This window comes from Falco biarmicus, chromosome 2 (genome assembly GCF_023638135.1).
Source record: "Falco biarmicus isolate bFalBia1 chromosome 2, bFalBia1.pri, whole genome shotgun sequence".
In the NCBI taxonomy this organism is placed as follows: domain Eukaryota; kingdom Metazoa; phylum Chordata; class Aves; order Falconiformes; family Falconidae; genus Falco; species Falco biarmicus.
The window spans coordinates 67,999,977-68,027,558 of record NC_079289.1 but is presented as its reverse complement, the minus strand read 5'-3'; positions in this window follow the sequence as shown (position 1 = coordinate 68,027,558).

The window sequence follows — 27,582 nt, the reverse complement described above, 5'->3', positions numbered from 1 at the left end:
CTTTGCATCACCTTCAGACATATTCTGCCAACAGCTGAGCAGTGTAAACCTTCAACATGAAGTTTTCAGGGCCACAAAACCCCATCCACTCTGTGCCTAACAATTAGCGTGCACACTCACAATTCATTAAGGCCAGCAAAAACACCTAGAAGCTTACTATTTATTTGGATACCTAATCTCCTTTTTTACAGGGCGTTAATTTAGATAACTCAAAATTCAGACTCTAAATGCTTCTGCTGAACCAGCTGAACCAATATTATTTGGTCACCTACAGCTTAGACTCTCTAACACCCCCTTTGCCCAGGGTCAGGCATTTCTCTAAATGTCATGGCTGAGCTCCATTGCTTCAGTGGAAGGAGAAGCCTTTACATAGAGAAACCTGATGGGATGAAACTTCGGGTTACCCTTAAAATGGGAGTCTTCCAGCTGATCCCCAAAGGCACAGAGATCTGAGCCACTTCCTTAACTGCTGAACTGCACTCACAGGGTAGGAGCAAGCATCCCCCATAGCTGATGAATGTGGGAGCCCAGCTGAAGCAAGGAGTCAGCTTCACCACCCAGCACTGGCTGCTGGATATTTCCTTAGCCACCTGAGAGCCACCCAGGCTAGACGCCTGAAGCTAAAGAATGTGAATTATTTCCATGCAGTGAAAAAAACCATACCAAAACAACAAAAAAACCCCAAACAAACAAGAAAAAGACAACTAACATGCCGTTCAACAGACCTTTTATCCTGGAATGGCTGCACGTTCGGAGACTGACAGCTTCCTCTGAATCATGCTGTACTACAGCCCCAGATGGAAAAGTGGAATAGATAATATTGACAATCAGTGCCTATTCAAACGCCCATTTTAGCTGGAATACTGCAGGTATCGAAGAACAATATTTAGGATACAAGTTCTCACCTTTCTCTATTGTTATGCAATGTAATAGCCATAAATGTATATACTTCTTAACTAAATAAAACAGTTATATACCCCCTTGCTTCTTATGACATGTACCACAAAAAGCTACTTGGTGTAGTCCAGCACTGTTAGGGAAATGAAAGGAGCACTTATTCCTTCACATTAGTTAACGTGTCAAAAGCTTTTTATCTCAAAGATATTAAATGGTAAGAACAGTGTGTTTCAACTTCTAAATTGTCATACATCAAAGATTTTGGAGGACTTCTTTTTTAAATTGACAGTTGTCATTTAATATACAGTATGATCCAAAGCATATTATTTCTGAATGTTACCAGGGAGATTTCACTGGCTTTTGTGACATTTCCAGTCTTTGGTATAATTGGCTAACAGCTTTTTTAACCTAATGTCTTTTAAGAAATAGTGTACCTGGTGGTCTGGGGGTATCACATCTTCTGTTTTCTCTTTTCTTTGTTGTCCAAAAATGTTACCGTAATGATAAAAAGTGACATTATTTTAAAAGATAAGAAACACCAAAATTATTTTCTGTCTGACCTTTACAGTTACCAGAACAAGCAGCTTCTGTTAGCAAAATAGTTCAAGCTTTTTATTACAAAGGATATTTGGCAGCATTCCATAAGCAAAAAAATACATGTAGTTCTTGTCAGGGGAAGTCATTAAGCCTTCTCGCCTTATGCCAGGCTAACATTTTAACAAAAATAAAATTCTGGGTAGTTTAAGATGGAGGAGGAAGTTGACTGTGAGGGGCAGGGATATTTCACATAATGCTTTTTATGAATGTACTAACGTAGTTTTATGTCTTTGACTGCACCACACTGGAGCAAATACAGTGGGTTTACCCAAGAGTTCAAGGAGATTTTGGTGACCTTCATTCTGAAGCTGCACGTTTATCCATTCAGAATTTTCTTCACCCCAGTCTCTTGTGTTATCAGTATGATGCTCCCTCTTTAGGGTAGGCTGGGGGGTAAGACAGATAAATGACTGAACGGTTCAATATGGCTAAATCGCTCTATTTACAATTTTTAAAATAATTATGGCTACTCCTTAGCCTTTACTGTTTTTTCCAGGTAAAGTCCTACAAATCAATTGTTAGCACCACTCCATACATCTCATTGTTGATTTTACAGGTTACTGCAGAACTTTAGAGGTGGAAGTGCCCGAGATTTCAAAGACACATCCAGCACAGATCCTTTTAACTGCTGCTGTTGTTGCTCTGGTTCTTCAGCCCAAAGGAGGATGATATATGTCTTGTTTTCAGCTCACATGACAAAGGTATGACATCGTTGTCACTGATTCATAAGAAAAACTGTATGAGTCAAATTACAATAGCAACAAAAGTTAGAACAAAGCCCTCTTTCTTGCTGAAACAGTTTGCTGGTTTGCTGTCTTTTGCTCAGCTGGTGGTACCATACATAACCTGCAATTGGATGAAGCACATTCTAGATGCATGAAAGAAAAACTACTGTTTAAAAACATAAGATTCTTTTAGGAAAATAATTGGAGGCAGCTATAGTCGTTAACTCTGGAATACATAATTCTTCCCATGATTCTTAATATAAAGTGAATGCTGTTGCATGCCACAGTATTAAAGAATATGAGTTAAATATCTTCCTGCTTCAAAGATGCGTGGCCTAAAACCTGAAAATTTACAGTATATGCAAATGATCATAAAGGGCTGACTTTACTGACCATTTCTTTGTGTTTGGGGGATGGATTTCTGCATGGCATAATATTTCCACTTGCATTGGTTTCCTGGCATGAAAATGTTTATTGCACTCATTAGCTAAGAGGATGTCGGCACTGGTCCAATGAACACAGATCTGCCTTCTGATTTCAGCCATTAAATTGCAATGGGATTCATAGGCTTAACATTGTGGGTGTGAGAATAATAAAATGGAACTCCATCTTTAGCCCAGTTACCATGGATGCAGTTAAAGGTCATAGTGGCAGCTGCTAACTAGTTGCCTTTTTAGCTGTATTTCCCCTCCTGCTATGTGTTTTTGTGTACCTTAGTTTCTGTAGGTCTGCCTTAGAGCAATTCCACTTCCTTAACTTGGCATATGGGTGTCTTCCTCAATATGATGGGTGCATTCCCATAAATATGGTTGCTCTGGGCATCCCTTTATTGAATTATTTGTGTTTTAATGGAAAATGAATGTAAAGACCCTAGCAAAAGACAGAAATGCAGCCTGTTCAGCATCCCGTATTATTTCTGTTTTCTGCACTCTGCTTCACATTCCTAACTGGGAGCGGGGGGGGGGGCGGGGGGAGAAAAGAGAAGAAAAAAAAAAAAAAAAAAAGAAAAGAAAAAAGCCCTATATATAGTGAATTCCCATCTCCATTTAAACTCATAATGGGTTCAGGCACTGAAGCATTCACAATGTGGAACATCAACTAGTACTTCTCCATTCGGCCCAAAGTCCTAGGAGTTAATTCCCTTTACTGCATGAAGTGTAAGAGTAATTACCGCTGATCAGCCCTATTTCTCAGCATTCTGTCCTGCTTTGAGAGGCACCCTGTTTATTGATGCACCGCCACATCAACACAGTGCTTTCATTCAGGCAAGCTGCTTAATCGAAAGGGCTTGGACAATGCAGGATTTTCAAAGAGAAGAAGTGGAAAAAAATTAAAAGTAGCCAAGTAAAATAAAGTGAATGGTAAAGAAACCTGAAAGCTCCACAAAATATTTCCTTATGTCAACACTTCATTTCAATAGATTTTAAAACTCCTGTTCATTTCCAAAAGAAGGTACTGTGAGTCTTTTCTGTGGTGGCTCAACTACATGATCACGTCGTTTTTGAAGATTTTTAAGAGCACAGTGCTGGAAGCCCTCCTTGAGGAACATTTATTGGGTTTTGTTCTGTTTATATATAGTCTATGATTGTGTCAACCTTTCTGAACCACAATACAAAGAAACTTTTTTTAAATTTTTTGCCTCTCTGTTTTAAAGATACATTTATATAACTTGTCATTTCATGAAAATAAATTAAGTACTATATAAGCCAAATGTTTCAGTTCCGCACAAGGGTGGCTTCTGGTTCTATTTGGCAGGATGCCACTTTATTCATTTTTATTTCAAACACAATGTGAAACTTTTAATTTTAATATAGTATATAAGTACGCTGGCTATAAAGCCTACACTGTGACTAATTCATGCTCCTCCTCTCCTTGAACTTCTGCAAATTTTAGAGGGTGGCAGAAAGTTATACTGAATTAATTTCAACCTAAATACTATCGGGCTTTGTGCGTTTGTTAGAGAGAGAAGAGAGATTTATTTGGGCTGGTATTTTTATGTAGAACTGAGTGTTTTCCTTGACTAAGTTTCTTTTGGGCACTGTTCTTATAGGTCTGTGGCTACCCAGCCCATAGTGAATAACTTTTTAGTTGAGTCTGTTTTGCTTGGAGAAGTGGAATAGGTTGCCACATGGAAGAGGAAACAAACAGGTAATGACAAACACAAGTGTAAACAAACCAGTTGTCTAACTGTTTGCTGAGATTCCTTTAATGACAGCACTCCCCTTGTGGCATTGCTTCATTAAAAAATAATGTTTCATAAGTTGTTCAGCAGTGGTGTTGAAAATATCGGAATAAGACTGCTACGAATATTACAGTGTCCCATTTTACAGTTTCCTCTGCCATACTTTTAATCAGAGAATTTCTTCTTGTGCCTTGTTTACTGTTGATATTTTCTGGCTGATTGGATAGGAATGACATTTTGACAATTTACTGTAGCAGTAAGCACTGTACAAACAAAAGGTGCTGATGAAAACTCAGAACCCATTATTATGTAAATTATGGCTGACTAACACAGATTCCATCTCCCAGTCACCATCATCGAGACCAGTTTTACTCAATGATAATAATTTTCATGATTGCAGTCTTCAGAGAGATCAGAAATATGCTTTAGCTGTTGCATTTATCTACTGCGGGTACTTGACCCTTAATTAAATTCTGAAACTTTTTTATATAGTAAAGTAAAATACAGCTGACACTTCTATTCGAACAAAGAGCATCAAACATAGATCTACCAAATAAGATAAAGGTATTTCAGACTTACCTTGTTGTAAACCTAGTAAACACAAAGACTACAATATCCTTTGGAAAAGAGTTTAAAGTTTAAAATGCGGAAGAAAAAAAAAAAAAACATGCTGTTGGGCAAATAAAATGTTGCACTCCAGTGCTGTGTCTGCTGAATGCTGGGCTTGCTCTGCAGAATGGTCTTGAACTTTATATTAAAATATGCATGACAGGAAAAAAAAAAAAAAACACGAATGAGCTTTGAGTATATAGATGATGTTTGTCTGCTCCCATATATTATTGCGGTAATAAGTGCAAAAAGATTAGAAAATGAAATAATAGGTTATTTAAAGTTCCCCACTAACTTTTATAAGACAGTACTCTCAAATCTTGAAAACTGCTTTGTAAAACTATTACTCCTACAAACAGATTAGAATTAACTCAGAGTGCTGCACTACTGAGCTAGTGTTTGCTGCTAACACATACCAAAATTACTAAACATCACACAACAGGTCAGTCAACTTGGTTTATATTAATATATATACATATATGTTCCAAAAACAAAACTGGGGAAAAGGGATACACTGTAGAGAAAAAGAGAGTGGGGCTTTTAATCTAATATTTTCATTTTTTAAGACAACTCTGTAAGCTTTTAGTACTTCTTTCCCCTCCCCCCACACCCCCCACACCCACCCCCCTACACCCAGTTTTCCCCTCTTCTCCCCCCTCTCTCAGCAGTTTTTCAAATGGGAAAATGGCCATTCCAGGTAAGCAGTAACAGTCAAGCTTAAAAAGAGGTAAGGTATTAGAAAACTGGAGATTCAGTATTTCTTTAGACATAGTACTTTGCTAAACTGTCAGTTCATAGAGCCAATGAGCTAAGAAAAGTAATTACTTAAGTGGATTTCATGAAGAGTAGAAAGATGATTGTGCCACATTAAATAGCAATTGTATCCTTAATGATGTGTTGGACTATAATACAAACATCCTTCTGCCATTATATGCACTACAATATACCTTTCTAATTACTCCGGTGGCTTCCTCTTCCTTTATTAAGATGCTATGCTTTCAGAGACTATGTAAGCATATATGAGCTTCTTTTTTATAACTACATTGAGTGCAGCTGCATGGTCATTGATAAATTGGTTATAAATTACTGACACGTATATGAATGGAATCATTGTTTTATTCCTTTTCTTTCCTTCATGAAATACAATTTTTCTTAGAAGAGATATAATGAAATGCGATAAAATTATTTCTCCAGGTTTTTCTGGTGTTTCTAGATATGTAAGCAGTATAGTAATATAATTATTAAGGCAGATTCAAGACAACATGACAAACTTAAGAAACAAAGCTAGAACTGGATAGATAGATCAGTATTATTCATTTCAGTGACTTCTTTCTTATAGCCTGTGAACCCTTGGGGATCCTTGGGCTTCCTGTCAGTGGATCCCTAAAAAAGCTGTTTTATTATCTGCAAGCTTAAATACATTACATGGGTATTCCTCTCCACTAAAAATATTTTCAGATTGTCTGCAAATTCAAAAAGGTTGAAAACCACTTTTCCATTTCATTGCTTATACTCTGTCCCTTAGAGATGGAAACCCTACACTCCTTAGCACTGCTTTCTATAAATCAGTATGCTTTCTATGATTTCTAGAGTTACTTTTGTGCACTATCTGACCACTCATTAGACTTGGCTTCCTAACATTCTGTCAGCAGGTTTATGCTTGGACCCAGTTAAAGTTTGCACACATTAATAGCCCTGTTGAAGAAAGAGGAAACTTCTTTCACGTGGAAATTCTTCCAAAAGTATAAAGGGATTGAAGAACTGGGTGGAGGGGAGAATCATAATATTGGAGAATTCCGGATTCTCTGTCAGAGCTTCACTTAACTCTTACAGTAGAAATTTTCATGCAAAAAGAAACTTGAATAAATAAGTGAACAAAAGAAAGCCTGCAAAGTATTCTTCTCCTCTTTTGTCCCTTAGTAGAGATAAACTCTTTTAATTCATACTCATGTTCTTCTGCTACTTATTAATGTCAGTAATAACAATAATTCTACGAACAGTCCACTCCACTTTTATGCACATTGCACTGCCATCCTGAATTGGGTAGTCAAAGTCACGCTTTGGGAATTTTATCAGTAAAATCAATACAATATTGTCAAAGGTCCTTACCACTGTTGGGTGACCTGAATTTAGCTTAGACCAAAGAGAACAATATTCTGGTTTTAAAAATCAGGTTTGACACTTTTGAAATATGGCAATAATAGGAAAAATATGTCACAGTATGACCAAACCATTTTGTAGTTCTCATCAATATTATATTCCCTTTGTGAAAAACTAGCACACGTTATACAGCAAGTTTCACATCTGACTGTTCACATATTGTCAAACTAAGAAGCAACAATGTCCACAATTTAAAATAAATTTCATCTATAAAATTCATCTGTAATTAACATAATCAATTTCCTACAAGCAAAAACAACGTATATATTTTCTCTTTAGTCCCAAATTCTTACTGGTACAGTAAGAGCTCTGTGTTTGGATAGTGTGGTAGGCAGAAATATGGGAATCTTTATAAACTCCTTGCTACACTGCTTGGTTAGCTAAATTCAAGATTAGTAAATGGTCCCTGGAAAGTAAACAGAGTAGCTCCCCTGAAACTGCATTTGAAGGGTATATACATAGACATATATTCTTCTGCAATCAGTCATAAGAAGCCTGAGCCAAAAAAAAAAAAAAAAAGCGTTGCCTGGTAAAACTGCAGCTAAGTGAAATTTTTGCACTGGAGTGAGCATGTAGCAACTGAGAATAATTTGTCATTCTTACCTGTACTCCTTGTCATCTTCAGACTACCCATTACTCAGTATTCTCCAGAATCGGGCCCACCATGAGGTAAAAAATTCTGTTGCTCCTTTTTCTGGGAGAGAGGGATGTGCAGATCTTCTGCTTTGTTCTGAAGGTTAGCACATGCCTATTTGGATTTGTTTAAATTCAAGCAAATAATATCTTCAAAATTAAAATTAATTGTTGAAAACGTGTTGCTTATGGAATTTTCCACTGTTTTAAGGAAATAAATACTACTGGGGAAGGAAGAAAAATGTGATGCTGGACAAAGATGTTTACATATAATGATTCAGGCACACTTTGTAACTTGTAATTTTCACATCATATCACAGATTTGTGCCTGATGGAGAGAATGGTGAGTCAGTCTCTCTTTAAGTTTGGGAAAAACTACTTTTTCCTAAATTAATAGCTCATATATGTGAAACATATAAGTCACATCTGGGACTTTGAGAATTCTGTTCAGTAGGAAACCTCAGCTGTGTCTAGGCACCTGCACGAAAATTTTCAGTCTTAGGATGCCTTGTTCTTGAGTGCTCACATTCTGCTGGGGTCTTGGTTTTAAACAGGCTGTCTAATATTCTGTGTTGCCTGAAGCTCTTGTACCTAGAAATGCTTCTGTGCAAGAAAAAAATAATTACTCTACTTTCTTTTCCTACTGGGTTAAAGAACTGGCTTTGGTTTCCAGGTGCTTTGCTTGCTATAGGTTATCTCTGGATAACCCAAAATGTGCTAAAGAAAAGGTTTACCTCAGGTGCTTCCAGTGACCGGCATCCAATTTGCTCTAGAACAGCATAAATGAGACTGACATGGAGAAATAATTTCCTGAAACTAATCTCTCCACTGTTGCTTGTTAAAAAGCAGATTGCGTACTGTGGTGGCAGTGAAGGCTGGAGGTAGGGATGTAGTTCCTGCATGCTCAGTGCCTGCCTTCTTAAGTGCCACAGCAATTTCTGCTCACTCCCATCATCTCAGAAGTTCATCATACCTGCTGGGAGGCAGTGCTGGTTTTGCAAGGACCCAGGGTAGCTCTGTGGTATAGACAACTTTCTTGATATCTAAAGGTTCTACACAAACCCCATCATGGGAGCCAGCCTTGATAGCTAAGAAGCAGAATACCTTAGTGTAAGTGATGTATTAATTTTTTTTTTCTGTTCAGCTTTCTGATCAAAGACCTTGGAAGCACCATACTTATTACCAGTCAGTTTTGGCAACAGCTCTGCCACAAGACAGGGGAGCACAAGCTGACTTACCTGAGGTCAGATGGCAAGGCACTCTGGAGGCAGGAAGAGTGCCTAGGTCTGAAATCTGTGTCTGAAGCACAAGTGCACTCGTCTCCATCTGAAAGACAGAGTAGTACGACAGTCTGTAAAAGGTTTATGGTTAGGTTGGAATATATCTTTGCAAAATTCATTCTTGAAGTACACTTGCTGGTTAGGTGGTGCACATCTGAGATGGTGTGCAGGTCTACCTGGCCACACAGAGAGATGACTACAAATGAGCACCCGTCTGAAAAGTGGCCCTGTTGAACCCCTTTGCTTACAAGCAAACCGGTGTATTTTGTGTTGCTGTGCTTCGGCGTATGTAGCACTGGGTTGTGTAGATTGCTCACAGGTGAAATGGTGCAGAGCTGCAGCCTCACGTGTCCCAGCAGTGCGTGAGCTTTAGAAAGTAATAGAAGTATGAAACTGGATTTGTAGCAAGACTTTTCGCCTCAGTTTTAACCAAAGTATCAGGAAGTTGATTCTTTTGGCCCTCTAAAGGGTCTTGTTGCCTATTGCATGCCATTGCCTGCTCCTCAGTGTGGGTCCTGAAGGTGCTGTGGAGGTTTTGCATTCCATCTTCGAGTGAGCTGGACTTATGAACTGGAACTAAGATCAGAACTGGCAGCTAGGCTCATGCCAGATTGAAGTTTTATTTATTTGACCATTTCATTGCAAGGTAGACACTGCATCTGTGGTTTATATCTTTAAAATCAAATAAACTATTTATATATGGTGAAGAACTGTGAAACACATAGACCTTATTCACTAATAATTTTATGGTTTCTTTACACTTGACAAGTAAAGAATTTGTGAAAGTGTTTATTGTACCTAAATCCCACAGATTTCTTGGGTATTTTTTAAATCAAGAAAAGGTACAATCTAGATTAGTAACACAAACTTAGCTCCCATTTTTCCCTAACATGCAGCATGAACCATTCTGAGTGAATTTTTAATACATATTTTTAATGGAATACATTTGATGAAAACTTCAGAAAATACCACCGACTTGTATCTATTTAACATTTTCATGTTATTAAATGAGGATACCTCATGTGAATTTCAGGTCAGAGTGGAAATATAAATTAGCTACTGTTTTCCTTCCTGTCCCGATAATATTGTTTTGTTTACATCACCATGGAAAGCTTTATGCAAATTTTCTTGCCACACCACATCCATTATACCTTAAAGAGAAAACAGTCTAATAAAAATTTTCAAAACAGCTATTACTTGCAGAAAAGGAAACTCAGAGGTCCGCAGTCTTTCAAAGTGTCATTGCTACTAACTCGAGCTTCATAGAGGAAGAAATCAGAACTGTTCTTTCACAGAGACAAATTACTGTGAGTTTCAGATGAAGCCAGCAAAGTCATGGAGAGGCTGTGGTTTGCAAGCCAGGTCTCACCTGATATTTTGGTCCTGTGGACCAGGGGCTCCTGGATGTTTTTGCTGCTCCTGCTGACAGTTTGTGAGGTTGCTCCTGCACACACCTTTACAGCTGCAACTCCTTCTGCACGTGTTGCAGGACATGTGGAAGGTCATTAGTGATTTCATTCTGCATTACTGTCATCCTAAAGTACAATCTTGCCGTGCACTTTGCACTATGAGGGCTAGGAAACCAGTATCTTTCGTAGTAATGACTTCCAGTTTACAGCCTTCATTTGTTATATTTCCTCAATAGCTGTTGTGTTGAGATTAACTGCATAAATGGTCTGCAGCTGGCTGTTATGAATTAAGGGAGTTTAATCAAAGTATTTCTAATGTACAGCATAATGATAATACATGGGGGAAGTACTATTTAAGAGATAATGATGGCTTCAGAAGATCACTGTTGTAATGTTTAGTGCATATGCCTTCAGCATTGAATTTGTTGTTGTTCTGAATATGCTTAATGGATCAGTGAAAAGCTGCCTAATGTGGGATTGTTTGATGGGGCTGACAGAGCTGGAATTAGCCCATTGCTGTTTACTGCATACAGCCATTAAGATTAATTGCTGCCAGATAATTTTGACTGTTTTTATCTTCGGGAAAAAGTGTCACTAATGGGTTTATAAATTGGTTCACTATTACTAATAGTAAGGCCAGTGTAACAGGAGAGGATGTCAGCAGCTAATTCTAAAGATAAAGGTAAAAAGTATAAAGTACTGTATGACTTGCTAGTTTTAAGGGATAATGTTATCTAATAACAGACAGACTGATATATGATGCTCATTAATGCTATTTCCCGGGCTTTGGGTTGAACCTAATAGATGCTAATAAAGTCTTATTTGATGTACCATTAAAAAACTCAATCTGTTTTCTGCATTAATGCACAATGTTGTTTATCACATTTTCAGTGACTAAAACCCAAACCCTCAATCTGTTACGTAACTAAACAGTATAAGGCTAGTTATACCTATTTTTGTCTTTGTTTAGAGACAGAAAAATTTATAGGGCAACCACATTTCTGTATGTACTGTACACAGTTTGCATCACTCAGCTTCCTGTCAGCAATGACAATACTTCAGGTTTCATTTTAATATATCCTCTTTTACATATATTGTCACTGGTAAATTCTGCAAAGCACTCCCTCCAAGAGATAAATTAATTGGTTTGCAAATGTTAGAAAACAGTGGTGGGATGTGGGCAAAAGATTATCCAAGGAGGACGAATCCACATTAGAGGTTAATAGTCTGGTACACCACATAGACATGCATGTGCAGTGCCTCTAATTTGCTGTGTATTAAAATGAAAGTTATTTGTGCACTGAGTCTCAAATATATCCCTTGTATCTAAGGGCATTGACAAGGGAGTGGGAAGAACATGCACTAAATAGATAGAAACACAGACAAGGAATGCTTAATGAAGAGGGGAAAACCAATAACTCGTGAGTAGTGAAGTTGTTCTCTTCTCAAGTAGAGATAGTGTAAATTATGAAGTGATTCCTTTCTGAAGTTGAAAGAGCATTTATATTTTTCATGACCAATTTTTATATTGTGCTGAGAACATCTTGAAATATTTTTAGGGGCTCTGGATAGAAAACAGTTCTTGTCTAAAAAAAAAAGGCAATCTCAAACAACACCAGAAAAAGCTCTTTGCGTTATTTTTTCCTTTCAGAATGCTAGCATGTGAAGACCTCTGAGAAGTGAAGAAGAAAAAAATACAGGGTAGTAAGATCTGTTCTGCTGTATTTGCTGTTTCCATAATAGTATTCCAGGCGGCTTTCTTGTTTCTTTGCCATTAAGGACATAAGCCCTTTATTCTGGTTCGGACCCGTTCCCCATGCATCCACTTTCAACTTCCATCTTTTTGCCATACTTATATCATCTGCCCGCATAACTAGTAATGCATAGGGAAGTGGCTACAATCTAGATATTCTTCCCTTTATTTATGTATCTGAACCTTGTACAATGCTGCCTGGACCTAATCCATTCAGGTTTTTTCATTATGTCCAGATCCTGATTTCCTTCTTTCTCATATCCCCCACAATTGGCTGCATTATCCATATCTAATCAATCATTTTCCAATTAAACTTTTGTCTGTACACAGATCTAGCACTGTTTTGACTTAAATCGATTTAAAATCAGTTTCATTAATTCAGTACAAACTCTATGTAGACACATTAATGTTGGGTTGCAAGCAGCTTATTTTGGTTTACTTTTAACTCAATAGAAGTTAAACCAAGCTCTGTCAGGCTTATATTGATTTAAAAGAGCTGACACAACCTATTTCACTGTTTTAACTACATTGATTCTAAATCCCCTTCTTAGTTAAACCAATGCAATTTGCACATAGACGGTCCCAAGTTTTGTTCCCAAAAAGTGTAGTCAACCTTTCCATGCACAGCCTTGCACAGATGCCCATTAGTCTCTCCTTTCTATTGTTAATGATTCTAAATAACGTCTTGAGGCAAGCCTTGATTAGGTTGTTAACCAAGCTGTCTGTGGCAGGCAATTTAGGATGATAGCTTATACGAAAATTATTCCAGAATAATGTATAGGGTTCTGGGTTGTTTTAATGCAAAGTAGCTGTACTGGAATAGTTCCAGGTAGAGAGACTCTGAAGGAGACTTGGGTGTTCTTGTGCCAGCCTGGACAGAACAGGGCACCCTTGCCTGCTCCAGGAAGGACTGCATACCCTGTGTTCGATCAGCCAGCCCAGAAACCTTGGGCACCCTAGATCATCTCAAAAAGCACAAAACATCTGTCTTTACTTACCTCAATCCTTTCCTCTCATTTTGAAATAAGAATGATTTTTTAAGTAATCTGCCTCCAAAGTAAATGATCAGGCAACTTTTTACTCTAAGAGGGTGGGAGGGAAGAGAGAGAAGGAAAGAAAGAAAGAAAGAAAGAAAGAAAGAGACAAGGAAGGAGAGGAGAGGGAAAAGGCAAGAAAAAGGCAAGGCGAGGGAGTGGGATCTTGGGACGTTTTAGGCAGAACTGAAATACAGGTAAGCGAGACACATCCCCCAGTGGGATCCTATTTACTAAGCAGGATCCTTCCAGTCCTTTACCTTGCAGGTGCACCTGTTTTGGGTTATGCCATACGTGCAATGGCTTGCTTCCTTATCTGCTGTTTGGTACAAATGCAGGAACAGCATGTTAATCCTGAACATTCTTTTCCAAATCAAGCACAGATTTTGGACTGCTTAACCTAAAAACAGCAGTCACTGAAGATACACAGGGGTTTCTAAACTGGTATCTGTTGGGTAAAACAAAATGACATTTTGCAGAATGCAGAGCCTGATCTTCAATGGAGTAAGGGCAACCTAATAGAGAAAAGATTTCACTAATTTTACACAGTAGCACCAGTGCCAAAGTTTGCCAAAGTTGAGCAGTCAAGAGGAAAATACATTTACATTGCAATGCAGTATAAATGTGATCTGATGCGTTTTTCCTGAAAAACTTGACCAGTCTTTCAGGAAGGAGGGCTATCACAGTATATGTTCATTCTCAAAATTGCAATGAGCATGTAAGCTTTCTGAAATTCCCGAGCATGCAGCTGCTTGTGGCTGTGAGTGAGGGGCATCTGTCTCCCTGGAGCAATCCAGGTTTCCACCTTGCAGTCCTGGAGACTGACTCAGTGTAGCTACTCAAAATCCCTAGATAAAGGTACCGGCCAGTTATGAAATTACTCTTAAGTGCTATTCTTTTCCTCCATATATGCTTTGTGATGTATGAAGTGAGGACAACAGGTGCTTTCCAAACTTTTCTTTTCCCTTCATACTGTAATTCCACATACTTGCCCAGAGAAAGCCCATCCCCAGTGACTCCTGGAGCAAGAAGTAGCAGTATTGCAGAGCACAGCCATATCTACACAGGTCTTAGGACACTGTTCATTTCCCTGCTCCTTTGCCCCAAGTCCCACGTCTGTGACCCTTACAAAATTAATGTAACAGAGAACAGGACTCTACATCAGGTCTGCATTATGCTCCAGGGAGCAGGACCTGGTTGACACTGCGAGGCACCTCCAGGAGAGTAGCCTTTCTCAGTAGCCAGTTCAAAGCAGAAACTTCACTCAGGTGCTTTACAGGACTGTCTTTCCTTTTCTATTGATTAGACAGGAAGCCTTATGAGACTAACCTCCTACCTCAGGCACTTCATTTAAGTATCTAAATTTAGACACTGTGAAGAGTCTTATAATTTTCTTTCTTTCAGAAAGATTTTTGGTTTGGTTTTCTTCTTTTAGGTTGAAATTCAGCCCTCTGCAGCACCCCAGTTCAGGTCAGATTACCATTCTAGTTCTTTGCAAACTGATTCAAAGACCTCATTCCAAAATAGTGCAAGCCCCACAAAAAGCCCCATGAAGTCCTGTTGAGGTTTAGCCATCCAGCAAGATCACTACCTTGGAAAAAATCTGGACCTACAAGGATGCATAGTGTTTGGTTTGACCCGTTGGGCAGGCATGAATTTGATCACACAGTCCTGTGTCTCACTTCAACCTCGTCAAGAACTGTGGTCCTGAAAAGAAAATCCTATGGGAAATTGGTACTTTAGTTGAGAGGAAAAAGAATCTAGTCAGGCCTCCAAAAATTATAATGTGTTACATTAATTGCTTCTTTTCACCTGTCACCTTCTTGATTTGAGCTATTACAGCTCATATGTTTGAACTTTCCTCTGCAGTCCAGACCATTTGGAATGTCTTTTTTTTTTTTTTTCCTTAATAAAAACAGTGATTATCAGGTAATAATTACTTTTGAAGCTAAGGCACTAAAAATACTGATTGTTGCAAAGTGCATGTTTTAATCACCAGTCTTGGCAACATCATAAAGTGTCTGTCCTTTCAAGACTAGTTTTCATGTATCTGTTTGGAGTAATTTCTTAAATGAAACGAATTTATTTTTTTTTAATGTATACACAGACTTGTGCAGGTTAGGAAGAAAAGCAGGGATGAAGCCAGGCCATGGATAAGTGCTGGGAAAGTGTTGAGTGATAGATCATTTAGCCATTGTATTTATCAACGTCAAAAAATCTTTGTCTGACTCATGAAATGTTATTTTATCACCACACAAGGATATGTGAAGTGCTTTTTACAGTTGAACTATGAATGTAATAGATTGCAAAACTTTCTCTCCCTAAATTCACACTTGAAAATGATGTGCTGAAGTTTTCAAATTGACCTAATTAAGAATATTAGGAACAAATGTAGGTACTTAATACAGCAAATGAAATAGGTTAGATTTAAAAAAAAAAAATCAAGTCATGGATATATTATCCTGAAATTAAACTATTTAACATGGAAGATTCTCTCAGCTTCAGACAGTTTCAGGCCAATTCTTCCCAGACTGCAGCTATTACCACAAAAAATTACATAAGTTGCCTTTTTTCTGCAAATCGCTGAAGCCCGACTGGTGCTCCATTATTAACATCAGAGCTGTCAGCATCTCAGGGAGGCAAGAGAAGAAAGCAAAGCATTCCTACCAGCAGCAACAAAATCACGCTTGCACTTAGAGAAATCTTCCTTCAATCCTCTTTACACCAAGCCGAGAACTACTTAAAGTACAGTACACTGAGGGTGGGATTCATTTCACTTTCACTATCTCTAACTTCGAAGTCTCTGTTAGATGTCTAAAGTTAAAGTCAGCTTGACTCTGTCTCTAGACAATGAAGAGAGATAGGCACCTCCAGAGGGTGATTCATCCCATCCGAAGACAGGTATCGAAGAAAGATGGAAGGAATCGCCCTTTGGAGATGCCTATCTCTCTCCAGTGACTACAAAGGGAGTCTGTGGTGAGTGGCTTAAACTTGACAGCTAAAGTTATGTGAGATGAAATCTAATCCAAGGATAACACAGGAGGAGCTTTACTCTCCTGTACTGCAGAGGAGGTTATTAGTGATGGATATTGGAAGCATTCTACATTAAAAATGCACAAATTGCATCATGCTTATTAGCTGGCATGAATTAACTTGATTGTGCATGTGACTACACTGCTATGTCACAGGCATCAGAGTCTCCATTAAAAAGTGGGAAGGGCAAGTTCAGTAAGGGACATAGCTCCAGAAGTGTGTCACACTCAGCTGGGACCTTGACCAGCTTCTGAATGCTCCTGTTTCTCTCAGCACTAACTGTTTAACAACTGACTTACAGTGATGACAGCCCTGGGCACCATTTTTCCATCCAAGTGCCATTTGCCTCAGCTGAGATCCTAACAGCAGGATAGTCAACTTGCATTTCACAGGAAGTGCAACTGTATTATAGCAGCACTAAGAGTCAGAATATATTACTTTCAAGTGATTTGCATTAACTTTCCAACCCATCAAAGCATTCTTCATTTTAGTTTAGGATCTGAAAACAGGCAAAAAATATCTTCCCCTAGAAACTGTAGTAGTCTCCATGGCACCAAGTGCCTGGCTTTCTCATTGCTTGAGACTAACCCTGTCTAGAGCAGGTGGGGGCCTGTGAAGTAATAGCTCTTGGCCCTGGCTCTCTTCTAGGCTTCATACAATGTATTCATGACCCTAAAGCTTCTCTTTATTTCAGTTAAAAGTGCCTGACATCAGAGAGGATTGTGCTGGAGCCAACAAGGCTAGTGTGTTACACCATGAAAGTGACCACACACGGCACTCCATAGGGTTTGGCATGATGGGGTTGTCTGAGGGTGCGAAGCCTGTTGGAAAACATGAGTGGAAACAAGAAGTAATGGGAAAATCAGCCCAACAGAGGATCAAAATACCAACGTCTGAACTTGTTCCTGTCCTTTCTTAAGATAGCGGTGTTGGTATACTCAAATGGACCTTATCTGGACATGGCTTCGGCTGTTTTTATGAAGGAACCCAAATTTTAGCTTTTGTCTTTGCAGCCCCTACTAGATAGGATGTCAAAAGAGAAATAATTCAGGATATACCTCTGCAGTCTGGGTATTTATGTCTTTATTAATGGTTTCTTGAAGGCAAAAGTGGATGGACATAATTTTATGACTGCATCCAGGAGTTTGAAGGTTCTGTCAAATCAGCCTTGCCACCCTCCTCTCCTGAACTGCGCTGTAGACATCTATATAGCTAAGATTTCACCCCCCAAAAATTTCCCTGATTTAAATCAATATGACTAGAGGATGAAGGTCTTTTCACTTAGTTTCAAGAGACTTCTTTGGAAGGTATAATTCATGTGTATCTGAGTATTTCATTACTACTTAGTTGTTCTGTCAGCTCCACCTTTTAAATCTAGGTTTTTTTAGTATTCTCAGTGTAACACATGCATAAGAAAATACTGTAGCTGTGAAAGTCCAGATTGTGCAATCTACTAACCTAGAAGGTACTGTCACTTTTATGTGCTCTATATTTTATTTATCCATAACTCAAATAAATGCAGATTTTTTTAAAAAATTATCTTTAGCTCTTGCCTTGCTTTCCAGTCCTCAGTGTTTGGAATTTGAGAATCAGGTCATCTAGATAAAAGCTACAGTATTTTCTCGCATGCTATGCACCTTCAGTAAGCAGCATTAAACAAATAAACAGTATTTTGCATCTTCCTATAGGAAAAAATTCAAAATATTGCAATTAGATGGTTTTTATTTCATTCTTCATAAATATATCAATTTGGTTTTCATGCTAGTCTCAACCCATAGGCAAGTAAAAATAAAATCAGAAACTGGTATTTAAATCATCCATCTAGACAGAAAGATTTATAAAGTACCATTTATTGGTGAATCTTTCACTCTAAGTTACCTAATGGTTTTCTAAAATTAGATGCTGCTTTCAAAAAATCAAAACTGTCAGAGTTATTAACATAGCACCTTTTTAGGGATATTGTTAGATATACAAACATCTGGGAAAAAATACTGGAAGAACAAGTTGCATCAGCTTTGAATGTGTTTGAAGCAACACATTAAAAGTACTGGCAAGGTTACATTTGTAGGAAGAAGCAAATTGGTTGAAACCCTGACCCTGCTGAAATTAATGAGATTTCACCCTTTGTCTTTTACTATTCAGACACATTCCTAGTGACCATGACCATGAGAAAGATTCTTGCACAAGGACATTTGAAATGGTAGGCTCTGTCTCGAAACAGTAGGTTGATTTGGTGTTTCTGTGCTTCAGTATTTCTTGTAATATGTGTACAATATGTGTCCCAGCTTGATGGCTTCTAATAGTTGATAGAAGATAAAAATAAATGTTGCTATTTACAGATCCAAAAAATCTAAGAGCAGGAGTGAAAAATGTTTTGACTGTTTCATAAAACAAGTGTGAAAAATGGCCAGTGAATAATTTTAAAGGGTCAGTATTAAATTTGTATTACTGCAGCTAAATCCTAGCTAGAAATTGGAGCACAAATTCAGTAAAAAATAAATGAAAGGATCTGATCTGCATTCTGCAGACTCAGTCTCTAAGTCTCCAGTATTGGGGTGTTGGGTCTTAAATGTTCCTGCCTTCCACAATATATCTTCAATATATATTCTATATTCTATATATATTCTAGTATGTCCTCATATCTAGCAGTTTTAATGGGGCCACTACTTTCTTTCAATCTCTTTATTTTGGGGGGTCAAAAGTCCACAATGCATTCCAGGATGCATCTGACCCTTGAGAGTGCAACATGTGAAATCTGAAGACAGCAACTAACCTTTGCCCAAAAGCAAGAGCCAGGTTGCCAGAGAACATAAAACCACCACAAAAGATAGAGATAGGCAAGATTTGGGGAGGTAGGAGAGGAAGAGGGAGAGGGACAGACAGAAAGGAAGGAAGAACTGAAGGACGACTGAGCTGGCTGGAAAGACTATAAGAACTGCTTGGATATAGCTCGGTAAAGCCATACAGCGCTAACTACAGTGACAAAAATACCTCAGGTCGTAGGAACTAAAGGTGGTACAATAAAAGTGTTGAAAGAAAATGAGAGGGCTGCACACAAAGAAAGCAGAAATGGACAAGAGTTAAAAGGAATGTAGCCAACTGCTGGGATTTTGAGAACCTTCTGATATTTTTACCGAAGAGCTGAGAGCCTGGGTGGCTCAAGGCATAAGCAACAGCCAGCAGTACCCCAGGACAGCAGACTACTGGGTTTGCAGGATGGCATTACTGGCTTGTAGGTCTATGTCAGTGCTTCAGGAGGGCCAGCTTACTGGTTTCTCCTTTCTGTGAGTGGCAGAAGCAGCAGGGACCACTCTGCAGCCACAAGACCAGGGACCACGGACCTCTTCAGTGTGTCTCACTTCGCCTCCCCGTCCTGCGCTGGAACAGCTCTCAGCAAGGGAAAATTCAGTTCTGGCTCCAACCCTGGATAGCCATGGTGTCTCTGGTTGTCAGAAATATGTGTCATTACTAAATCTCCACCAGATTTAAGGAACAATCCAGGGCAGCTGCTAACAAAAAGACTCAACCTCTCATTTTTAAAAAAAAAAGAGAGAGAAAATGCTCACTGCCTAAGGACTGCAGCCTGGTGACCCTGGCTTCAACACATGCAAAACTTAAAGCATGTAAATAGAACACTGGCTTCAAGGGTACAACTTCTGTGTTTAAAGTTAGTCATATCTCCAAGTAATCTGCCAAGGACCTTCACTGATTGAAATGCTAATCTGTAAAACACTCAACTAGACATGATTGGGACAAAGCAGCATGATTTGGTAATGGATAGCCTATCATTCTTTTCTTCAAGTGTTCCTTAAGTACATCAGCAAAATGCAAGATAAAAAAATGGGGTTGATCTAATGTATTTGGATTCACTTATTTTTTTTCGTTTTGCAAGTTCCATGTAGGAAACTGTCAAAAAAAGAAACACCATGCAGGAGTACACTGGGTTGAAAACAGCATCATAAAGCAGAAACTGCTCAATTTTCTAGCAGTGAAGAACACATACTGGGATACTCCAAAGCTGCATGTTGCCATCAATATTTTCATGACATGAAAATCTGTGTGAACATTGAGCTGACCACACTTAGGGGTATCACAAAGGGTGATCAACACTGTGAAAAAGTTTACAGAGAGCTCTGGAGAGGTTGAAAGAAGTGAAGTGAAAGGACAGCATGGTAGCAGGTGAAATTCAATGACTGCAGGTTTAAGTATGTTGAAGGAAGTATCATTTGAACTACTGAGATCTCAGAGTTTAAAGAGCAATGAGTTTAAAAAGCAGTGACTATAATTGAATGAAAGTACCTTCTGAAAGGGAGAAGTAGTGACTGCTGCTGTGGTACAGTTATTTGCTGAAAGAGGTTTGGCATTCCAGAAGGCATCAAAGAGCAAAAGAAAACAATAATATGGAAATGATTATAATGTCAGTATATGACAGTGGCATAGCATTACTGGGGGAACCATCTTCTTTTTAAAGAAGCATTTTCTCGCTCTAAAAAAAAAGCATAGAAAAAAAAAGGAGAAATTAAAAAATGTTTGTTGAAATAATGAAGAATATGAGACTATGAGATAAAAAAGAATTAAGAAAAGGATATAAGACTAGTGGTTTTGCACATTAATTCCCTATTGGCAAGACTTCATTCCTGACTAAGTAGGTGCTGGTGTACTAGTGAAAGATACTGATAAGCAGAGGTAAGATACTGGGGCAGGCTCAGCGCTGGACTAGACCAGAATGGGAATTCTTATGTCCAACAAACTGTCATCACAATTAATAAGTTACAGTTTTGGCTGCAAAACAGTTCCTGTCCCTGTCTGAATCCCCTGTCTCCCTTCTGACTTCACTTGCTCCAAGAAATTTGTCAGAGATCTAAGAGATGCTTCAGTCTTTAAAGGTTTATAGGGATCCAGGCACAGATGAAGGAACCCCTTAAATGCTCTAGGGGAGGAAGATTTGCACCTTCTCAAATGGGAAAACCATTGAGCAGTGGAGAGTGACTTCATAAGTGACTAAACCTGTAAAAAGCTTCTTTCAGATCCAGGACCTTTTCAGAAACCAAAATACAACACTCAGGAAACAGATTCACAGGAAACCAGATTTCATTAGTTCCAGGGCTCAAAGTACTTGTTTCAAAAATCACCTCACCTGTCTGCTAGGACTAAATAATTAGGCACAAGGATATATCTTCACAGACAAGTAAAGATGTATTCGTCTGCCCATTCATGCGGCCCTTTAGGTGTTTTATAAGAAGAAAGGTAATGTTTAGGCTGATGATCCTCTCTGTGTTTCGGGATTGACATCAGGCAGGTCTGGAGACTGAATTCTGCTGAATGCTTACTTTTTGTTCAGGTGTGTCCTGGATGCTGGACTTACTGGGGTAATGGACAAATTTGATCCTGAAACAACAGTTAAAACTACGTAGCCCCTCTGAACCCTAACAGCAACCACTGTATTGTATGCATGTGGCCAAGTGATACAGGCTGGCAACACAAAACCACAGATGAAAGGTTAACCATCTCTTTCCTAAGCAGCATAAGACAGTTGCCAGGTTACTTTTGTTCCTGTCCTCTCCACAATTCCACTATGAAAAAAAGCCTCAACTCCCTTTAAATTCTTGAAGATCCTAGTCGATGTGAGCCCCAAAAGTCACAAACTTTTGAGTCTTAAACACTGTTGCACATACATGTTCATGCAGATAAGTGCATGAATCTGAATATCCATCCAAAGACCACAGAGTGCCTTTGCCCATGTCTTGTAATTGAAAAGAAATTCACCTTTCCAATTTTATTTTGCTTTTCTTGGTCAATAACAACTAGTAATGTATTTTGTAGCTTAAGACTCTTAATGTCTTCCCTTCCAGTCTCAGCTGCAGTAACGTTTGTTTCCCTTATTTCTGCTCCAGGCTCTTTCTTCTTTTTCAGCCTGATTGCATCCTTACAATCTATCCATTCATCCCCCCTCTTTTTTATTCTTCTCATTGAACTCTCTTTCTTATACCCTCATCACATACTGGCAACTTCCCTATCTTACCTTCACTAGTCTGAAATCACTTGCTCCTCACCAGCTACTCATCATCTTACTAACACTTTGACTCCTTTTTGTAAGTTAGGCTGCATCGATATTAAAAAAATAAATGGGTTTGGGGCCACTTTCTGCACTGAAACAAACTCTTTTATCTTCTGAGATGGGCTGGCCAGATCCAACCACCTTAAATCTCTGCTAATTCCCAAACCCTACCCAGGAACAGTTTGAAGACTACCAGATGGCCTGGGGCAAAACCCTGTCAGAAACCACTCAAACTTTCCAAAATGGACAGTCACATTCCAGTACCACCTCTGGCACTGTTAACTTCACTACCGCAACCATATTCACCGCAGCAGAAACAACCTTTAAGGCAGTGATGAACATAACAGCTGACTCCTATTTCTAAACCAGACCCCAGCTTTTTTCCCTACGTAAAGTGATTTCTAGTTTTGAAATGTAGTCATTGGCTTCCCAACTGCTGATAGCTTTAAAGCTGCCTGAAGCCAGGCCAGCTTCTCTGCTGAGCAGGCAGTATGGTTTCTTGCCATAAAGGAAACAAGTTGAAAGGCAGCCTGTTGACCGTGTAAAGGATGGATGTACAGGGCTTTTGTTCAGAGCCAATGCTTTTCCTGCCATCCTCCCCAAAGAGACCTTAAACCTTAAAACCAGTGGTTTCATAGACAAATTCAAGGCTCAGACATAATCAAATAGCCTCAGCACAGCATGTTACTGCACATCAACAAGGCTGTGGTAACTGTCCACTACAAATATGAGATAATGTGACATACGTTAGCCCGCAGTGAAAAGGGGCTAACCTAAGCCAAATTACTCTGACTGTGCCGTGGGCTAAGAGCATTTCCACAGGCAGTTATTGGGACTCAGCTGATGCATGGTAACAGTTAACTAGAGTAATTTGATCATATGTCTGATCTCAAAGACAAAATAGACTCTAAATTGCTACTATGGTATATGGGAGATGTAGCCATGACATTCTGTTACATTACCATCTGACCTAACAAGAATGTAAAAGATACACTTCCTTCTTGGCATTATTTTAACACAGCATTTTACCAGCCTGAATTATGAAAATAAAAAAGTGCTATATTTAAACCTATAAAAACGTAGTTTATTCCTCTTTGATAAGGCATAACTTTTTTTAGCAATTGTAATCTGTAACATTACAGCCTTAGGAGGTAATTTACTAAATAGGACAAAATTAGCTGATTTTTGGGCCATTTAAAGGAACATTTCTGTTGAAAGCATATAAAATGTATTAAAGTAATCTCTAAAGTCTTTACCCCTGCTTGAGATTTTAATTTACTCAGAGCTAATAAATTATCCCCTTTCAGAAGCTATTGAAAATTTTCACTTAAATCCTTTTTAAAACTTAATGTGTTCAATTGAATCTTAAGCAATTTATACACACATACACAGAGCTTGAGGTGGTCACCGCACCAAGGTGAAGGCTGAAAAGAGGTTAGATTAGCAGTAACTCCTCTGCCCTTTGGGACTGCTGGGGTGCTAGTAATGAATGTGAATTCCCTCCTCCCCCAGAGCCCTCCCCCTTCATATGCACTAGTCTGGTTGTCAGGTAATTACTTTTCCACAGTGATATTTAACAAAATGCCCTGTTCAAAGTCTGGGCCCATTTTCTTCCCAGCTGAAGGATGTGGCTGCAATCAAGGAAGAGAACGGCAGATCTGGGTCACCCCAGCATTCAGGTTAGCTGGGACACAAAAGCTTGCTTCATCTCAGACAGGGCTCTGTGTTACATTTGCACACTTATCAGAATTTTTTTTTCAGGCTATCAATTATTATACTTGAACATCGCATCCTCGCTCTAGGGAGCCCTTAGCAAGCTGTAGCAAAAATCAATCCAGTTTTACAACTTTTACCTTGGCGCAGCTCCAACTCTTTATCTACCTCGCACAGTTATTTAAAGATGCGGTGGCTTTTTTTCTGGAGTATAGCTACATTCCTGAGTAGGACTTGCCCTTTGTGTATGCAATGCCCTTTTTTCCTTGATTAGGGTTAATCTGTGAATCCGCTTTGGTTTTGCTTTTCATGTTTGACAATTTACGTGCTTGTGGCAACGTCTGTGTGGTTGGGTACCCACTTCTCCCAGGTAATGTGTATTTCTCATGGTGGTGAGAACCAGAGACTCATTTCAGGGAATGTGCACGTGGGCTGGAGCCCCACTCTCGTTCAAATTGTTTTAACGTTGGCTGCAGCTGCAAGTAATGACATCCAAAAATTTCTCCACGTGTTTGTTCTGAGCTTTATTTTTCCATGCAAACCCCACCTAGGAGGCTGCCAAGCCAGACTTTCCCCTATATCTGTGTAGGTGCATGAGGCAGCTTTGCCAGAGCACCTCAAGGATAATCTTCATCAAAAGGGTTATGAATCCCAGTAACAGTGGCAGTGCTTTAAAAGGCAGATGCCATCGCTCACCCAAAGGTGATTGCCTCCCAGATGGTAGGAAAAAAACTGGTCTTAGATATTACTACGTCAGTGTAGGCAACAAAACCAGACAGCAGATGCTGGGCTTCAGTAGAGTTACGAAGGAACAGGCATTAAAAGAGAAAATCTATCTTAAAGCTGTACTTTGAAGGGGTTTTATATTTATTTTAGAAGCAGACCCCATTTCGATTTCGCTATTGAACATGGATGCAGAAGCTCACAGAGCCACTAATCAGATTGCATGGGTTTCCATGTTTCTGATTCTCCACTTTTCAGCTCAAGAAAGTGTTTTACCATTTCTCATTAAAGTTATTTTATTAAATTCCCTCACAGCAGTTGGCTCAAGGGCTAAGAGGCATCCCTTCATTTTTATACCACACACGTCTATACAGAGCAGACACCGGAAAGTCCAAAAAACATGGGTTTGGCTCATTCCTTCCAGCCAGTCTGCACAAACCAGCCATGGCCCTGGACACAGAGACTCTGTTTTGAAAGAGTGTGAGGCCATGAGGCCATGGTAGCACATGTGTGCATCCACTTTCTGCGGGGGGGGGGGGGTGGGGGGGGGGGTGGGGCGCGCTCTGGGAGCTAACTGATGCTTTGCTAAGACAGAAGTTTTCAACCAAGTGGTTTGGGGGTTGCTGACAGAGCAAGGAGGACCCCCATGTTGGCTGATCCACAACCTGCCCTCAATCAAAGAGATTTCACCCCTCAACCCAACAGGGCTGGCATGGGGTGAAAGCGTGACACAAGTTGTGTGCCCAGTGACAACGGCTACACAACACAGCAAAACCAAATCCCTTCTGTCTTCGTAGTATAATGTGTAGTTTAACAAATCCCTTGAATACATAATCATTTGCAGGACTGGTATCTTAAGGAAAGTAACTAATGAGGTTTCCCCTCCTCCCAAGAAATATAGAGCTAGCATCCAGCCACCTTTGAGCATGTCATCATTAGAGCTCCTAAGTGAAGCAGGAGACAGCTGGATCAGTCCTACGGAGAATGCTTCCAACAAAAGGGCTGATATTTTTAGTTTGATTATTTCACAGATGGAGTTTATTTCTTTGTATTTCCTTTTAATCGGTATTTACAACAGTGTGCGAATGGTGGGGACCATAAATCAAGTTTTTAACCACTTGCAAATATGTTTTTAAAAGAAAAATGTTTCTTTTTTTTCAACTTTCCCACCTTGGTACCTGTCTTTCATCAATTTAAATTTAAATTTTATTTTTTTTTGTATTACCCAGAGTTCTGTAGTAGGCATTTGACAGCTAGCTGCATTTCAGGAGCAGATGAAACTGTTCATCTTCTCATAGGAAATATCTGGGATCTTTTAGAATAAAAGGTACTATAAAAATATAAAGTAGCACTACTGGAAATAAATTTTCCAATCTTCTTCTTTTTTGTGGGAAAAAAATTACAGAAGAAACAAGTAGAAATTCTAACCTCATTGTAGGCAAAGTAGGACTAGATGGTTGGAGCTACGCTTATTTACTTGCGTAATCAAACTTTGCAGGGAAAACCAGGGGGAATTTATATTTTGTGACTCATGTTAAGAAAAAACAAGGAACTCAAAATTTGGGCTCAATCTTCTGATTTAATTTCCTAGTTAAGGTTGGAACGTTTGCTGGAACCTTCTCTTTCCTAGCTTTTGTTGATTTCTGTCATTCAGGAATCATGAAGTAAATATTTATTAACATGGGAACCCTCCTCCTTTCCTGCCCTTCATATTTGTGCTTCTTATGCTAATGAACTTACTTTAACAAGGGAACCACATTCCTCCTGGGTCCGCATCAGTTCTGGTGCCAACACATTAGTTATTTAAATGTAGTTTTATATTAATTTTTCATATTGTAATGCATTGTTCCCTGCAAATATACACGTAGCTGATTTTCAACAGTAAACAAAAATATATTAAAGATATCGTTAGCTGAAAAGCTTTAATCTTTCCTTTTGCTTCCTGTGATAATGGTCATTTCTTGCTCTTGCCGTCTGAATTTTCTCAGCCATTCTCTCTCCCTTCTACACTTCTGCAGTGACCCTCACCAGGGATTTGTTTTCTGTTTTCTGAAGCAGACTATTGATGCAGATACAAAATTCTGAAACTACATATTTCCTGTGCATTCAGCATTTATCTCTAGTATCCTTAAAGTCTGACATAAAGGCTAGCAGTCTTTGAAATAAGAAATCCAGTACGCAAAACAGTTTAGCAAAAGCTAAAAAAGACATGCTTTTGAAAAACAACCTTACTAGCACAACAATGATATTTAGGAAAATATACGGAAGGTTACTCTACCATGGTCTTCCTACTTTCTCACCAATAAGAAAGAAAGATATACCAAATGCCTGCAGATGTATTTTTATCATACAGGATCACAGCCATATCATATGAAATCTTGTTGCTTACCAATTAAGTAACAATTACAACTACTGTTCTCTGTGAGGTGGGAGCCATTACTTCCAAGAGACAGGCTTTTAAGACTAAAAAGTGGAAACTAGGCTCCATCGCACATCATATTGCCAGGGCTACCATGTAGTATATTAAAAGTTCAGGGCTGGCTGCACCCAGGCTGCTCCATTTTGAGTAATTTTAAATTATCAAACTTTTTGATCTCAGGAGTGGGTCACTATTATAAATTTGATAGCTCTGTTGAAGGCTTTGAAAATGTTCTCCCAAGAGTCCTGGAGAAACACAGACATGAAACCAATGAACTATTAGCTGAGGTGTATGTGAGGCATTGCTTTATGAGTCTCAATGCCAGGGAAGTAGAAGTCAGTTAATGAGTCCCCGGTC